We start from the raw sequence: 19,828 nt of genomic DNA on the forward strand, positions 1-19,828 counted from the left end.
TAAACATTATGGAGAATGATGAGAAGATTTTATCTTTTATTATATATTATTATATAATTATTCTAATAAATACTGTTGTGAATAATCGTTTGCCCTCTCTGTGAGCAGGAGTGACCCTGACACTTGTCTGCTGCCTCTCAGCTCCCATCAGTCCTATCAGGGAAAGTAGGCCATTCCCGAGCTACTCGAGTGTGAAGCGGACGTCTTTTTCTCTGAGCACAGTGGAAAGTTTACCTTGTGACCAAGGTGTGCTGCGGTGCTGATTATGCAAACATCCCGCAGCCAGCAGGAGCCTGTACACACACGCACACGCATGCATGCATTTACACCTGACTCATACATGACGTCACGTGCGACAGGTGCCTCCGTGGATACAGCAGAGACCTGAGGCAGCGGAGGTGCGTGTGTGTGTGTGTGTGTGTGTGTGTGTGTGTGTGTGTGTGTGTGTGTATGCATGCGCTCTTTGAGTTGTTTGCAGTGTTTACACATAACAGTGCAATCGTTAGAGAGCGTATCACGCATCAGGGGAACTGGGAGATGGCGAGCGCTAAGAGGAGCTGGTGATGTCACTCAGTCATAAGCAAGGAAAATGTTGTGCAATACCTGCGTCATTCTGCACCAGGACAACAGCAGGTCGAAGCCGGGAGCCGGCTGGTCAACCTCTAAACAACATCTGTCATGTGGAGCCTGCGGTCAGCACAGAGGCAGCGGTGTGGAGCTGCTGGTTAGTCAAGGCCCAGTGACTTATGCTGCATTAGTAGGTGGAAAGCACCGTTCTCTCCAGCACAGGCAGATAATCTGATGACTGTTAGAGGCACTTCAGATGACCAAATATTGTGGTATGTTTGTAGAAGGAAGTAACACAATCCCAAATTCAGCTGGCTTTCCTGTATCTGCTTGTCACACACACACACACACACACACACACACACTCTCGTCCTACTTAGAAAGAGACAATGCTCAGTTCTGTCCGGTTCAGTTGGCGTGGAAACAATTCTCTCCTCTGGCTGATCTCCCTCCTCCAGGTGCAGTCGTGAGTCACCCACAGACGACGCCCCACGGCGCGGCGGATAGAAACTGGGAGCGTTCGGGACCCAACCAGCGCCAAAACCTCTGGATCCTGGACAGGTGAACTGGTGTGATGAGATTATGTTGTGTCAATAAAAAGAGGTCTCTCCTTCGCATCCGTTGGAGCGGTGGAGTTTCCCTCCGCTGCCCAGGTAGTGCAGCACCTGTCAGGAGGAACATCGCTTTATGATTTAAACAAACACAACATCACCTGTTAACAAAATGCTTCAACTTTTTTCATTACTCATCATGCTTATCACGCGTGTTCAGCCTGTTTCCTCTGGTTTATGATGTGTGAGTTTCCACACACTCATGGCACCAAAATGATTTGGCCACTGTTTCACATTAGCAACGTGAAGCATCAAATGGCTGTTAGATCGACCTCCATGCTGACGGATGATCGTCACCAGAGTCACGGTGACTCAAGCATAACACGGGGAAGAATTTGAAGATTTTGGATAATTTCCCAGAGTGCCAGTTGGGCTACCATCTGCATTTTACAGAGACTTCTGGCTACATGAGAATAAATTCACAGCACACACACACACACACACACACACACACACACACACACACACACACACACACACAGTCTTGTTAGTTAGGAGGAGGGAGGATCAGTTACCTTGGATGTGGCACAGTCGTGTCATGTGGATGTGGAAGAGAAGCTGACAGGATTTGTGGACACTGCCACCATGTGGCTCCACTCCAGCCTGAACGCTTCACCACAACCAGCAGTGAGCAGAGGAGGGTCGTCCCTGCGTCTCCATCTCACCGTCAACAATCAATAATCAATTACATTAAATAGTATTAGATGGAACTTAAATATCAGCAGCAGGGAAATTATTTGTGAGGACATGATACGTGTGATTGAAATGATTAAAATAAAAAGACTTTTAAATAAATAAGTTACAGCAATGATGCACTGGTATAATACAAAAAATAAGCAAGACACTCAGTTCAAACACTAAATGCCGACACAAAAAGTCACTTTTATTAAATATATAAGTTTGTTTGTAGATATGTAGAATGTGTTTCTCTGCAGAGCTGTAGCAGAGGATTTTATTCTTTCATGGAAATTGATTTTCATTTATTTGTGGACAGTGTTTAAGACTAATGTCACACATCAAACCAACAATGATCTCGTCAAACATTTGTTTGCATCAATCTTCAGTTTATTTGTTTAATTATTATTCAAGAATGTCAAATTTTGGCATTTCTAGTATTAGGATTAACATATGGTGTGGTTGTTGTTAGTGGTGTTGTGCCATGGCATATGGCACAACATACCATACCATATGGTACAGTATACTATGCTATGTTATGCTAAGCTATGCTATGCTATGCTATGTATGCTTTGGTAACAGAAACAGAACCAACCTCATCTGAAAGTGAACGAGCAGCTAAATAATTTCCCCCTGTACATTTCTAACCTATGATTCAGAGCCGAGCTCCACACCCACTGATTCAACCTCATGTTCTAATGGTTAATAATTTATAACAGGAAAAAACACCATGCAGTAACATGATGAGGCGGAGTGGCACCGTCATGTCTGCCACACACAGAATGACAAACCCTCTTCATTTCCTCTATAAAACAAATGAATAAATGAGTGGTGTGTGTGAGAAAGATCTGTCTGTTGGAGCTGAGCCTGTGGGAGTGAGCGGACAGGACGGGGTTAATGTTGCAAACTGCAAAGATGTCAAAGCAGTCGGTTTGTCTTCACGCCTGCAGGCTTCCAGCGCTCAAAGTAGAAGATGAATTCATGTTTCGACTGGAATTGTTTGGATTTTTAAAATAGGTGTTTCCCTTTCGGCAGATTATAAAAGCCTCAGATGATCATATTGGTCCTTATTAACTATTAACTCTTAAAGAACCACACCAGTGTTTGAGCTTCACGTTATCTTGACTGAACGCTTGTTGACCTTTTATGTTCACTCTGCTGCGTCATTTTCATATTCTACAGAAATGAGTGGCTTTCAAAATGTTTAGATATGATGTACAGTATAAATAAAACATGATCCTTTACAGTTAGCAAAGAAACACATTCTGCTTGCACCTTTATACTAAATTAAGATAAAAAATATGTTTATATATGTTATTAAAATTTGAATTAAGTTGTTTCTCTAAGACAGCAGATGATTGGTCCATGAATGTGGATTCTTCAACATGTGTACAATAATATTTAAAGCTCCGATTTTCCTCTTCTTCTGTGTTTTATTTGAAGTGTTGATCCATAAGAAGATATAAAAACCATCTCAGTGTAGTTTGATTTTACTGTAGCAGATTTCAGGTAGAAACACTCAGAGAAACCAAATCCTGCAAGGTTTGGATGGTGGGTCCAGGTGGGCGGGGCTTGGTGACTGCTTTGTTGTGACATCACAAAGTTCCAGAAGTCCTGACGGCTGGTTTTAAGGCTCAGTTTCTGAATACAGGCTGTGTGCATTTCTCTGTGGACTGAGGTTTTGATACTTTCACAGTATTAATATAGAAGCTAGAGCTGATCTATAATCACACTACACATGGACACACACCTTTACACTGGAGGAGCTTCAACAACTATAGGAACCAGTGTAGGGACATGTGCAATATAAGTGAGAACAAGTCCAAGTCACTAATCACTCACGCACAGTTCACAGTTTTTCAAGTAGGTCTTAAGACAATACTCCAGTGAAGACATGAGAAATGAAACAGGTTTTTGTTTCCTTCATCCTGTTAATACTGACCAGTTCAAGACCCCTCCCTAATGTGCTTTCAGTGGAAGTGATCTCCCCTCGCTCTCTCTCTCTCTCTCTCTCTCTGTCTTTCTCTCTCTCTCTATCAATCTCTGGCTGCACACCTGCAAGATATCTGTGATCAAGCATGCTGGTCTGCAATCAAACAATCACCTGCTCACCTTTGAAACCCTGAAACCGGATCCAGTCTCTGCTGGATGGCTGGTTTGTTTGGCAGCCACTTCCAGCTCAGTCTCAGTAACAGTTATCAAGCCTGTCGTTTGGTTGTTTCTGAAGATTCACACCTTTTTCTGTCTCCACGAATCACTGTCAACAAACCTGCCAACTCCACTCTGCCAGTCCTGCAGCCAGCTCACCACCACTCACCTCCACCTGCTGCAAAAAAAAGACTTATCTGCTTCTCCCATATCTGTTTTTGGTTCTGTGTAAAAATGCCTTGAAGCATTAATATCAGGCTTCAGCAGTCTGAGTAAAATCCTACTAAGTTATAGTGTTTGTGAAGGGACAGTAACAAACAGAGGGAAGATCTGATGACTGAGGCTTGATCTGGATTGTGGATTTTGTCCCCATTATAAAAGGAGCTCTTAATGATCACAGCAAGAAAAACCTGTGGAGACATAAAGAATTGGAGCCTATTTACTCATTTAAAAATCATTGTTTTCATTGGTGCTGAGGAACCACTGATGTATAAAAATATATATAATATATAAACATCAACCTTTTGTGCATTTTGTGCCAGTGAGTACTTACATCCCATCTTACTCCATATCTCAGGGAAAAACATGTTTTATTTCTTGTATAATGTTTTATTGAATTGACCGATTTTAAGCAGAAGTTGTGCTGAGGTGATTTACAACATTTCCATACAATAAAATCAGATCTGAGAGGCAGACAGAGAGAAGCTTGATTATCTAAAACAGTTACAACCTTCATGAAAATTAAAAGTTGTGAATGTGGCATTTGAAGTTTTGATATGAAGGAATTTTTCTCAATTGTTTGTATATTGTAAATTTATTCCATGTCCAGGACGCACAGTATAAAAATACAGTTTTATATCTGTATAGAGGATCTAGTGTGATATGTTGACCACTGAACTACCTCTGGGTATGTAGAGAAGAGCGCTGACTTTACACACACTCCTCATTAAGTGTGTGTGTGTGTGTGTGTGTGTGTGTGTGTGTGTTGTGCATTTAACCCGATGCTTCCTGTGACTCACAGCTCCAGAACCCTGAGACTCATCCAAGAGGAATCCGGGGACTTCTACCACATGGAGACCTTGTTGTTGCCCTGACACATGCAGGAGGGAAACGGATGCTGTCTGAAAATATAATGGTGGAGTTAAACGTTGCTCTCAGCGAGGAGACAGCTGAGCTTCCTGCTTTCTGCTGCTGCTGCTGCTGCTGCTGCTGCTTTCTGCTGCTGCTGCTGCTGCTTTCTGCTGCTGCTGCTGCTGCTTTCTGCTGCTGCTGCTGCTGCTGCTGCTGCTGCTGCTGCTTTCTGCTGCTGCTGCTGCTGCTTTCTGCTGCTGCTGCTGCTGCTTTCTGCTGCTGCTGCTGCTGCTTTCTGCTGCTGTTGCTGCTGCTACTGCTGTTGCTGCTGCTGCTGCTTTCTGCTGCTGCTGCTGCTGCTGCTGCTTTCTGCTGCTGCTGCTGCTGCTTTCTGCTGCTGCTGCTGCTGCTGCTGCTGCTTTCTTCTGCTGCTGCTGCTGCTGCTGCTTTCTGCTGCTGCTGCTGCTGCTTTCTGCTGCTGCTGCTGCTGCTGCTTTCTGCTGCTGTTGCTGCTGCTGCTGCTGTTGCTGCTGCTGCTGCTTTCTGCTGCTGCTGCTGCTGCTGCTGCTGCTGCTGCTGCTTTCTGCTGCTGCTGCTGCTGCTGCTGCTGCTGCTGCTGCTTTCTGCTGCTGCTGCTGCTGCTGCTGCTGCTGCTGCTGCTGCTGCTTTCTGCTGCTGTTGCTGCTGCTGCTTTCTGCTGCTGCTGCTGCTGCTGCTGCTGCTGCTGCTGCTGCTGCTGCTGCTGCTGCTGTTGCTGCTGCTGCTGCTGCTGCTGCTGCTTTCTGCTGCTGCTGCTTTCTGCTGCTGCTGCTGCTGTTGCTGCTGCTGCTGCTGCTGCTGCTGCTGCTACTTTCTGCTGCTGCTGCTGCTGCTGCTTTCTGCTGCTGCTGCTGCTGCTGCTGCTTTCTGCTGCTGCTGCTGCTGCTGCTGCTGCTGCTGCTGCTGCTACTTTCTGCTGCTGCTGCTGCTGCTGCTTTCTGCTGCTGCTGCTGCTGCTGCTGCTGCTACTTTCTGCTGCTGCTGCTGCTGCTGCTGCTGCTGCTTTCTGCTGCTGCTGCTGCTGCTGCTGCTTTCTGCTGCTGCTGCTGCTGCTGCTGCTGCTGCTACTTTCTGCTGCTGCTGCTTTCTGCTGCTGCTGCTGCTTTCTGCTGCTGCTGCTGCTGCTGCTGCTGCTGCTGTTGTTGCTGCTGTTGCTGCTGCTGCTGCTGCTGCTGCTAACCCTAACCCTGCACATGTCAGAGAATATATTCACCCAGCAGCTACTGCACTTAATGTGTGTTAGATTAAACACAGGAGCCCAAAACATCAAGATACTGCTTCCACTCCAGTGCAAGAATATTGATAATCCAACAATATATTAGATTATAACATGATAAAGAGACTGTTTTGCATCAGCCCTAATTTAAGTTCGTTCTGTTGATGATACTTTTACTTGAGTACATTTACAATACAAACACTTGTAGAAGAGAATTTTAACGAGTATTTCTTCCACCACTCATCAACAGAAGACAAATATCAGACAGAAATTAACATGTATGTGAAGAGAGGCACATGCAGAACAATTTAATAATAATAATGATAATAAATTAATTTATGTACCACTTTTCTTAACAAAGTTACAAAGTGTTTTACAAGAAAGTAAAATCAGATAAGAGAAAGACAGCAGGTAACAACTTGAGTACATTTACTCATCATGGTACTTTTTCATTTCAGGATTTCAGTATACTCAACTCTTTACTCCACTACTTGATCTGACAGCTGCAGCCTCGCTCACTTTCAGCTCTGCTTTGACGTGTCAGAGACTCAACTCAACCTTTTTAGCTCTTCAGAGAAATCAGTTTTTAACTAAAAGGTTGGAGCAGCATATCTCCAGCATGTTCACCTTCTGACAGATTCTTCACTAAGTATTTCAACACTCAGTATTTGACATTTACTGAAAACAGGGAGATTTTTAACCCTTGATTCAGTGTTTTTCCACAGTTTATTCTTTAATCTGAGGATTTAACTCTTCCAACACAACTCGCTGCTTAATAACCTCCACAGGAAGTTACTCATTATTTTGGTTTGCTGGTAATAGCGGGACTTTTATTTATTTATTTTTTTACCACACTTCTATAATTATATGAATGATGAATGGATGTAAACACACTCATCCATCTGTTTTCTTTATACTTCTTCTTCTTTCAAATATTTTGTGTTTACGTTTTGAGCACAGTTTCCGTTTCTGTGCGGAGACTCAACAGGTCGTGTCGAGTTTAAACGCTTGCGGTTTTTTGATTCATCACAACAATAAACTTTTGCAGTTTCCCTCGCGCCCCGCGATACGCACGCGACCCACCGCGGCGGCGCTGACTCGTGTCTGAGTCACCGCGCCGCGCCGCGCCGCGCTGCTGCTGCTGCTGCAGCTGCTGCTGCTGCTGCTGGGACTATTTCTGGTCTGTGTATATAAGCAGTTGAACAGAACCAGTGCTGAACCATTTCACATCCGCCCGGTCATAAATACAGAATAATGTGTAGAGACTTAGACATTCAGTAAGTGGGAGAAGAACAATAATAAACTATTATAATAAAAACATTCATTGTAATTCACTAAGTACATCAAGTAGAAATCTTTACATCAGTATCAGAAGTTAAGGATTAATTCAGATTCTTACAGTATTGTGCATCAATATTAAATAGGCTAATTATTTTATATTGTTTTATGTTTAAACCGATCCAAGTCCTTCTGATCTGTAGTTACATCTGTTTTAAAAATCACCATTTTCATGAGTTTAATGAAATCTTTATTTGAGAATTTAATAGTAACGACAGAAATTGTTGAGTAAAAATTACAACATATCTCTCAGATAAGTGGAGGAGTAACAGTTTAGAGTAGAAATTTGTGCAAAAATACATTTTATGGCACAGATGGCACAAATGCTTTACTATAATATGACATTTTATACAATACTACACTGTAAAAAAAAAAAATCATAAAAAAACGGTCAAATGACTGGCAGCAGCAGCTGCCAAACAAAAACCATAAAATTAAAGTAAAATATCCTAATTCAAATAGTGTAAAAACAATCTGTTATTTCACTGATTTTTTTCTAATTTATTATGATCAGCACCTTTATTAAAGTGAATCCACTCAAGTTTCAGATTTCTCCTAAATGATTATGATCAAACACCATCAATAAAGTGACGCCACTAAAGTTTCTGCAGAGGAACTTTTTCCTAATAATAAAAATAAGTGTCAATCAATTAAATATTAACACAAGCTTAATATTGTAAAGGAAACCTTTTGTTTTTGAAGACAAAGTAAAAATACTGTGTAAAACAGATTAAATCATCTCAAACTTCAACTTGCAGTATTTGTGTCAACATTGAATCTTTAAGTGTAAAGTAATGTTAAAACCTGTAGAAGCACAATCTAAATACAATATTTACTGATTCAGATTAGGATCAATTTTCTTACATTTCTCATAAAATATAATAAACTGAAGAAATGCAAATTAAACTGTTAAGTCTCTGTATGTATTCTTTCAACTAAAGTGGGGTTGGAAACTTAATTACAAATAACATACACACCACTATTGACTTTATAACACTTTTATTTAATATATTCAGATGTAAATTTACAATATCAACCAATTATTCACAAATATTTCTTCAGAGCCCCGGGATGATCTGAAGAACTAAAACTGGCATTTCTCCATTGGTCTATCTGCCTGTTAAGGTAAATGAGGTAATGAGGAGGTGATGATGTCACCTCTGAAAGAGGGGGGCTGTGGAGCTGGGGGGGGGGGGGGGGGGGGTCTGTTGTTTTTTAGCTTGTATCTTCCAGTTCCAAAATCCACCTTCAAACTGCCAGTAATCAGCTGGATCCTTGGAGCATCTGGGGGGAAAGAAATAACAGGAGACACTAAGATTCACTGTCAAGTCCTTAAAAAGTATGATTTAATTATTTTTTGTTTCTCATTACTTTAATAAAGCTTAAACAAATGTTATTTAAATGATCTGTACCGACAAAGAATGTTCTGACCTTCTGTGGCTGCTTTCTAATGTTCCACCGGACTAAACATCAAACACCTGAAGCTCATCTTCACAACTCTGCTTGTGTTAAACAGACTGTGCAGCCACGATGTAGGAGATACTGACAATGTGCCTGAAAATAATGGAGAAAATATTCTGCCATTTACTGAAGACCAGGTGTTTGTTTATTGCTGCTCTATCTGAACACAGTTAATGTTGTTGTTTTCTTCATTACAGTGACTAACTACCTGCTGTACATTTAAACTGACCAGATCCCTGAGGTGTCTCTGGAACATGGGGAACAATGAGGAACTGGCTGATGCCCGGCAATGGGAACCATGAGCGGGAGGCTGGAGACAACAGTCCAGACCAAGCGGTAGCTGCGCGGGAGACTTCTGCTCCTCAGTGTGTTTCCTGGTCCTCTCTGTCTGAGTGAACAAGTGTGTACAAGACAGTTTCACTTCACTCATTCACTTCACTCATTTACCTCTCATCAGCTGGTTTAAGCTTTAAACCAGCTGACAACATTAACACATACTAGCAACACACAGAAAAATTAGCTGCTTCTACATTGAAAAAATGTTGTTATAGCTAGCACGCTAATCGCGGTTAGCTTTTCACTTTAACACACGTTAATGACGCAGTATAAACATACATACTTAATGACATTTGTTTATCCATCTACAGCATTATTTAATCCAGAATAAACGACACGAACACAAACAACGTCACCAAAACAATAGAGTACATGTTGGTATGTTGGTACAGGACGGCAGAATCCACCTCGGTAATGGAAGTCATAAAATGTCATAGTATAGTAATTCATAAAAACAACATATTTTAGTAAAGAATAAAAACATGAAAAAACATCATAGCATAGTAAGGCATAAAATGTCAAAGTATAGTAAGGTATAAAATGTCATAGTATAGTAAGGTATAAAATGTCATAGTATAGTAGGGTATAAAATGTCATAGTATAGTAGGGTATAAAATGTCATAGTATAGTAAGGTATAAAAAAATGAAAAAATGTCATAGTATAGTAAGGCATAAAATGACATAGTACATTAAGGCATAAAATGTCATAGTTTAGTAAGGCATAAAAACATGATTAATTGTCATAGTACATTAAGGCATAAAATGTCATAGTACATTAAGGCATATAATGTCATAGTATTGTAAGGTATAAAAACATGAAAAAATGTCATAGTATAGTAAGGCATAAAATGTCATAGTATAGTAAGGTATGAAAACATGAAAAAATGTGATAGTATAGTAACCCATAAAATGTCATAGTATAGTAAGGTATAAAAACATGAAAAAATGTCATAGTATAGTAAGGCATAAAACGTCATAGTACAGTAAGTCATAAAATGTCATAGTTTAGTAAGCCATAAAAACATGAAAAAATGTCATGGTATAATAAGGCATAAAATGTAATAGTATAGTAAGGCATAAAAACATGATTAATTGTCATAGTACATTAAGGCATAAAATGTCATAGTACATTAAGTCATAAAAACGACATATTTTAGTAAAGAATAAAAACATGAAAAAACATCATAGTATAGTAAGTCATAAAATGTCATAGTATAGTAAGGTATAAAAACATGAAAAAACGTCATGGTATAGTAACGCATAAATGTCATAGTATAGTAAGTCATAAAATGACAGTACATTAAGGTATAAAATGTCATAGTATAGTAAGGTATGAAAACATTAAAAAACGTCATAGTAAAGTAAGGCATAAAATGTCATAGTATAGTAAGGCATAAAAACATGAAAAAATTTTATAGTATAGTAAGCCATAAAAACATGAAAAAATGTCATGGTATAATAAGGCATAAAATGTAATAGTATAGTAAGGCATAAAAACATGATTAATTGTCATAGTACATTAAGGCATAAAATGTCATAGTACATTAAGTCATAAAAACGACATATTTTAGTAAAGAATAAAAACATGAAAAAACATCATAGTATAGTAAGTCATAAAATGTCATAGTATAGTAAGGTATAAAAACATGAAAAAACGTCATGGTATAGTAACGCATAAATGTCATAGTATAGTAAGTCATAAAATGACAGTACATTAAGGTATAAAATGTCATAGTATAGTAAGGTATGAAAACATTAAAAAACGTCATAGTAAAGTAAGGCATAAAATGTCATAGTATAGTAAGGCATAAAAACATGAAAAAATTTTATAGTATAGTAAGGCATAAAAACATGAAAAAATGTCATAGTATAGTAAGGCATAAAATGTCATAGCATAGTAAGCCATAAAAACATGAAAAAATGTCATAGTATAGTAAGCCATAAAAACATAAAAAAACATCATAGTACAGTAAGGCATAAAATGTCATAGTACAGTAAGGCATAAAAACATAAAAAAACATCATAGTACAGTAAGGCATAAAATGTCATAGTACAGTAAGGCATAAAATGTCATAGTATAGTAAGGTATAAAAACATGAAAAAATGTCATAGTATAGTAAGCCATGAAATGTCATAGTATAGTAAGGCATAAAAATATGAAAAAATGTCATAGTATAGTAAGGCATAAAATGTCATAGTACATTAAGGCATAAAATGTCATAGTTTAGTAAGGCATAAAAACATGAAAAAATGTCATAGTAAAGTAAGTCATAAAAATGACATATTTTATTAAAGAATAAAAACATGAAAAAACATCATAGTACAGTAAGCCATAAACGTTTTTTATGCTCTATTATACGGTAATGTATTTTTGCTTTACTATATATTATGAAATTTTACGCCTTATTATACTATGACGTTTAATTCCTTACTAACTATGATGTTTCTTCACGTTTTTATGCCTTACTATACTATGACGTTTTATGACTTACTATACTATGACATTTTTTCATGTTTTTATACCTTACTATACTATGACATTTTATGCCTTAATGTACTATGACGTTTTTTCATGTTATTGTGCCTCACTAAACTATGACATTTTATGCCTTACTATACTATGACATTTTATGCCTTACTGTACTATGACATTTTTTCATGTTTTTATGGCTTACTATACTATGACATTTTATGCCTTACTATACTATGACATTTTATGCCTTACTGTACTATGACATTTTTTCATGTTTTTATGGCTTACTATACTATGACATTTTTTCATGTTTTTATACCTTACTATACTATGACATTTTATGCCTTAATGTACTATGACATTTTATGCCTTACTATACTATGACATTTTTTCATGTTTTTATGGCTTACTATACTATGACATTTTTTCATGTTTTTATGGCTTACTATACTATGACATTTTTTCATGTTTTCATGTTTTTATGATTTACTATACTATAAAATTTTTTCATGTTTTTATACCTTACTATACTATGACATTTTATGCCTTACTATACTATGAAATTTTTTCATGTTTTTATGGCTTACTATACTATGACATTTTTTCATGTTTTTATGGCTTACTATACTATGACATTTTTTCATGTTTTTATACCTTACTATACTATGACATGTTATGCCTTAATGTACTATGACATTTTATGCCTTAATGTACTATGACATTTTATGCCTTACTATACTATGACATTTTTTCATGTTTTTATGGCTTACTATACTATGACATTTTTTCATGTTTTTATGGCTTACTATACTATGACATTTTTTCATATTTTTATGCCTTACTATACTATGACATTTCATGGCTTACTATACTATGACATTTTTTCATGTTTTTATACCTTACTATACTATGACATTTTTTCATGTTTTTATACCTTACTATACTATGACATTTTATGCCTTACTGTACTATGACATTTTATGCCTTACTGTACTATGATGTTTTTTTATGTTTTTATGGCTTACTATACTATGACATTTTTTCATGTTTTTATGGCTTACTATACTATGACATTTTATGCCTTACTATACTATGACATTTTTTCATGTTTTTATGCCTTACTATACTATAAAATTTTTTCATGTTTTTATGCCTTACTATACTATGACATTTTATGCCTTACTATACTATGATGTTTTTTCATGTTTTTATTCTTTAATAAAATATGTCATTTTTATGACTTACTTTACTATGACATTTTTTCATGTTTTTATGGCTTACTAAACTATGACATTTTATGCATTAATGTAGTACAACATTTTATGCCTTACTATACTATGACATTTATTCATGTTTTTATGCCTTACTATACTCTAAAATTTTTTCATGTTTTTATGCCTTACCAAACTATGACATTTTATGCCTTAATGTAGTATGACATTTTATGCCTTAATGTAGTATGACATTTTATGCCTTAATGTACTATGTAATTTTATGCCTTACTATACTATGATGTTTTTTCATGTTTTTATTCTTTAATAAAATATGTCATTTTTATGACTTACTTTACTATGACATTTTTTCATGTTTTTATGCCTTACTAAACTATGACATTTTTTCATGTTTTTATACCTTACTATACTATGACATTTTATGCCTTAATGTACTATGACATTTTATGCCTTACTATACTATGACATTTTTTCATGTTTTTATACCTTACTATACTATGACATTTTATGCCTTACTGTACTATGACATTTTATGCCTTACTGTACTATGATGTTTTTTTATGTTTTTATGGCTTACTATACTATGACATTTTTTCATGTTTTTATGGCTTACTATGCTATGACATTTTATGCCTTACTATACTATGACATTTTTTCATGTTTTTATGCCTTACTATACTATAAAATTTTTTCATGTTTTTATGCCTTACTATACTATGACATTTTATGCCTTACTATACTATGATGTTTTTTCATGTTTTTATTCTTTAATAAAATATGTCATTTTTATGACTTACTTTACTATGACATTTTTTCATGTTTTTATGGCTTACTAAACTATGACATTTTATGCATTAATGTAGTACAACATTTTATGCCTTACTATACTATGACATTTATTCATGTTTTTATGGCTTACTATACTCTAAAATTTTTTCATGTTTTTATGCCTTACTAAACTATGACATTTTATGCCTTAATGTAGTATGACATTTTATGCCTTAATGTACTATGTCATTTTATGCCTTACTATACTATGACATTTTATGCCTTAATGTACTATGACATTTTATGCCTTACTATACTATGATGTTTTTTCATGTTTTTATTCTTTAATAAAATATGTCATTTTTATGACTTACTTTACTATGACATTTTTTCATGTTTTTATACCTTACTATACTATGACATTTTATGCCTTAATGTACTATGACATTTTATGCCTTACTATACTATGACATTTTTTCATATTTTTATGGCTTACTATACTATGACATTTTTTCATGTTTTTATGGCTTACTATACTATGACATTTTTTCATGTTTTTTTGGCTTACTATACTATGACATTTTTTCATGTTTTTATGGCTTACTATGCTATGACATTTTATGCCTTACTATACTATGACATTTTTTCATGTTTTTATGCCTTACTATACTATAAAATTTTTTCATGTTTTTATACCTTACTATACTATGACATTTTATGCCTTACTATACTATGATGTTTTTTCATGTTTTTATTCTTTAATAAAATATGTCATTTTTATGACTTACTTTACTATGACATTTTTTCATGTTTTTATGCCTTACTAAACTATGACATTTTATGCATTAATGTACTACGACATTTTATGCCTTACTATACTATGACATTTTTTCATGTTTTTATGCCTTACTATACTATGACATTTTATGCCTTACTATACTATGACATTTTATGCCTTACTGTACTATGACATTTTTTCATGTTTTTATGGCTTACTATACTATGACATTTTTTCATGTTTTTATACCTTACTATACTATGACATTTTATGCCTTAATGTACTATGACATTTTATGCCTTACTATACTATGACATTTTTTCATGTTTTTATGGCTTACTATACTATGACATTTTTTCATGTTTTTATGGCTTACTATACTATGACATTTTTTCATGTTTTCATGTTTTTATGATTTACTATACTATAAAATTTTTTCATGTTTTTATACCTTACTATACTATGACATTTTATGCCTTACTATACTATGAAATTTTTTCATGTTTTTATACCTTACTATACTATGACATTTTATGCCTTAATGTACTATGACATTTTATGCCTTAATGTACCATGACATTTTATGCCTTACTATACTATGACATTTTTTCATGTTTTTATGGCTTACTATACTATGACATTTTTTCATGTTTTCATGTTTTTATGATTTACTATACTATAAAATTTTTTCATGTTTTTATACCTTACTATACTATGACATTTTATGCCTTACTATACTATGAAATTTTTTCATGTTTTTATACCTTACTATACTATGACATTTTATGCCTTAATGTACTATGACATTTTATGCCTTAATGTACCATGACATTTTATGCCTTACTATACTATGACATTTTTTCATGTTTTTATGGCTTACTATACTATGACATTTTTTCATGTTTTTATACCTTACTATACTATGACATTTTATGCCTTAATGTACTATGACATTTTATGCCTTAATGTACTATGACATTTTATGCCTTACTATACTATGACATTTTTTCATGTTTTTATGGCTTACTATACTATGACATTTTTTCATGTTTTTATGGCTTACTATACTATGACATTTTTTCATGTTTTTATGCCTTACTATACTATGACATTTCATGGCTTACTATACTATGACATTTTTTCATGTTTTTATACCTTACTATACTATGACATTTTTTCATGTTTTTATACCTTACTATACTATGACATTTTATGCCTTACTGTACTATGACATTTTATGCCTTACTGTACTATGATGTTTTTTTATGTTTTTATGGCTTACTATACTATGACATTTTTTCATGTTTTTATGGCTTACTATACTATGACATTTTATGCCTTACTATACTATGACATTTTTTCATGTTTTTATGCCTTACTATACTATAAAATTTTTTCATGTTTTTATGCCTTACTATACTATGACATTTTATGCCTTACTATACTATGATGTTTTTTCATGTTTTTATTCTTTAATAAAATATGTCATTTTTATGACTTACTTTACTATGACATTTTTTCATGTTTTTATGGCTTACTAAACTATGACATTTTATGCATTAATGTAGTACAACATTTTATGCCTTACTATACTATGACATTTATTCATGTTTTTATGCCTTACTATACTCTAAAATTTTTTCATGTTTTTATGCCTTACCAAACTATGACATTTTATGCCTTAATGTAGTATGACATTTTATGCCTTAATGTACTATGTCATTTTATGCCTTACTATACTATGACATTTTATGCCTTAATGTACTATGACATTTTATGCCTTACTATACTATGATGTTTTTTCATGTTTTTATTCTTTAATAAAATATGTCATTTTTATGACTTACTTTACTATGACATTTTTTCATGTTTTTATGCCTTACTAAACTATGACATTTTTTCATGTTTTTATACCTTACTATACTATGACATTTTATGCCTTAATGTACTATGACATTTTATGCCTTACTATACTATGACATTTTTTCATATTTTTATGGCTTACTATACTATGACATTTTTTCATGTTTTTATGGCTTACTATACTATGACATTTTTTCATGTTTTTTTGGCTTACTATACTATGACATTTTTTCATGTTTTTATGGCTTACTATGCTATGACATTTTATGCCTTACTATACTATGACATTTTTTCATGTTTTTATGCCTTACTATACTATAAAATTTTTTCATGTTTTTATACCTTACTATACTATGACATTTTATGCCTTACTATACTATGATGTTTTTTCATGTTTTTATTCTTTAATAAAATATGTCATTTTTATGACTTACTTTACTATGACATTTTTTCATGTTTTTATGCCTTACTAAACTATGACATTTTATGCATTAATGTACTACGACATTTTATGCCTTACTATACTATGACATTTTTTCATGTTTTTATGCCTTACTATACTATAAAATTTTTTCATGTTTTTATACCTTACTATACTATGACATTTTATGCCTTACTATACTATGATGTTTTTTCATGTTTTTATTCTTTAATAAAATATGTCATTTTTATGACTTACTTTACTATGACATTTTTTCATGTTTTTATGCCTTACTAAACTATGACATTTTATGCATTAATGTACTACGACATTTTATGGCTTACTATACTATGACATTTTTTCATGTTTTTGTGGCTTACTATACTATGATGTTTTTTCATGTTTTTATTCTTTATTAAAATATGTCAATTTTATGACTTACTTTACTATGACATTTTTTCATGTTTTTATACCTTACTATAGTATGACATTTTATGCCTTAATGTACTATGACATTTTATGCCTTAATGTACTATGACATTTTTTGCCTTAATGTACTATGACATTTTTTCATGTTTTTATGGCTTATTATACTATTACATTTTTTCATGTTTTTATGCCTTACTAAACTATGACATTTTATGCCTTAATGTAGTATGACATTTTATGCCTTAATGTACTATGTCATTTTATGCCTTACTATACTATGACATTTTATGCCTTAATGTACTATGACATTTTATGCCTTACTATACTATGATGTTTTTTCATGTTTTTATTCTTTAATAAAATATGTCATTTTTATGACTTACTTTACTATGACATTTTTTCATGTTTTTATGCCTTACTAAACTATGACATTTTTTCATGTTTTTATACCTTACTATACTATGACATTTTATGCCTTAATGCACTATGACATTTTATGCCTTACTATACTATGACATTTTTTCATATTTTTATGGCTTACTATACTATGACATTTTTTCTTGTTTTAATGGCTTACTATACTATGACATTTTTTCATGTTTTTATGGCTTACTATACTATGACATTTTTTCATGTTTTTTTGGCTTACTATACTATGACATTTTTTCATGTTTTTATGGCTTACTATGCTATGACATTTTATGCCTTACTATACTATGACATTTTTTCATGTTTTTATGCCTTACTATACTCTAAAATTTTTTCATGTTTTTATACCTTACTATGCTATGACATTTTATGCCTTACTATACTATGATGTTTTTTCATGTTTTTATTCTTTAATAAAATATGTCATTTTTATGACTTACTTTACTATGACATTTTTTCATGTTTTTATGCCTTACTAAACTATGACATTTTATGCATTAATGTACTACCACATTTTATGGCTTACTATACTATGACATTTTTTCATGTTTTTGTGGCTTACTATACTATGATGTTTTTACATGTTTTTATTCTTTATTAAAATATGTCATTTTTATGACTTACTTTACTATGACATTTTTTCATGTTTTTATACCTTACTATACTATGACATTTCATGCCTTACTGTACTATGACGTTTTTTCATGTTTTTATGGCTTACTATACTATGACATTTCATACCTTAATGTACTATGACATTTTATGCCTTACTATACTATGACATTTTTTCATGTTTTTATGGCTTACTATACTATAAAATTTTTTCATGTTTTTATACCTTACTATACTATGACATTTTATGCCTTAATGTACTATGACATTTTATGCCTTACTATACTATGACATTTTTTCATGTTTTTATGGCTTACTATACTATGACATTTTTTATGTTTTTTTGGCTTACTATACTATGACATTTTATGCCTTACTTTACTATGACATTTTTTCATGTTTTTATGCCTTACTATACTATAAAATTTTTTCATGTTTTTATACCTTACTATACTATGACATTTTATGCCTTACTGTACTATGACGTTTTTTCATGTTATTATGCCTTACTAAACTATGATATTTTATGCCTTAATGTACTATGACATTTTATGCCTTAATGTACTATGACATTTTATGCCTTACTATACTATGACATTTTTTCATGTTTTTATGCCTTACCATACTATAAAATCTTTTCATGTTTTTATACCTTACTATACTATGACATTTTTTCATGTTTTTATGGCTTACTATACTATGACATTTTTTCATGTTTTTATACCTTACTATACTATGACATTTTTTCATGTTTTTATGCATTATAATACTATGACATTTTTCCATGTTTTTAAATCCTTACAATACTATGACATTTTACGCCTTACTATACTATGACATTTTTTCATGTTTTTATGCCTTACTATACTATGACATTTTTTCATGTTTTTATACCTTACTATACTATGACATTTTATGCCTTACTATACTATGATGTTTTTTCATGTTTTTATTCTTTAATAAAATATGTCATTTTTATGCCTTACTATACTCTAAAATTTTTTCATGTTTTTATACCTTACTATGCTATGACATTTTATGCCTTACTATACTATGATGTTTTTTCATGTTTTTATTCTTTAATAAAATATGTCATTTTTATGACTTACTTTACTATGACATTTTTTCATGTTTTTATGCCTTACTAAACTATGACATTTTATGCATTAATGTACTACGACATTTTATGGCTTACTATACTATGACATTTTTTCATGTTTTTGTGGCTTACTATACTATGATGTTTTTACATGTTTTTATTCTTTATTAAAATATGTCATTTTTATGACTTACTTTACTATGACATTTTTTCATGTTTTTATACCTTACTATACTATGACATTTCATGCCTTACTGTACTA

General features: G+C 33.4%; 1 long non-coding RNA gene across 1 annotated transcript; it reads left to right on the top strand.

The window, feature by feature from the left end:
- Window positions 1–5,176, top strand: LOC130177853 (uncharacterized). The gene is made up of 3 exons (XR_008829078.1): window positions 1–839; window positions 1,026–1,128; window positions 5,023–5,176. It is a non-coding gene; the product is annotated as an uncharacterized LOC130177853 (long non-coding RNA).
- Window positions 5,177–19,828: the final 14,652 nt, after the last annotated feature.

Source organism: Seriola aureovittata, chromosome 11, assembly GCF_021018895.1.
Source record: "Seriola aureovittata isolate HTS-2021-v1 ecotype China chromosome 11, ASM2101889v1, whole genome shotgun sequence".
Classification (NCBI taxonomy): domain Eukaryota; kingdom Metazoa; phylum Chordata; class Actinopteri; order Carangiformes; family Carangidae; genus Seriola; species Seriola aureovittata.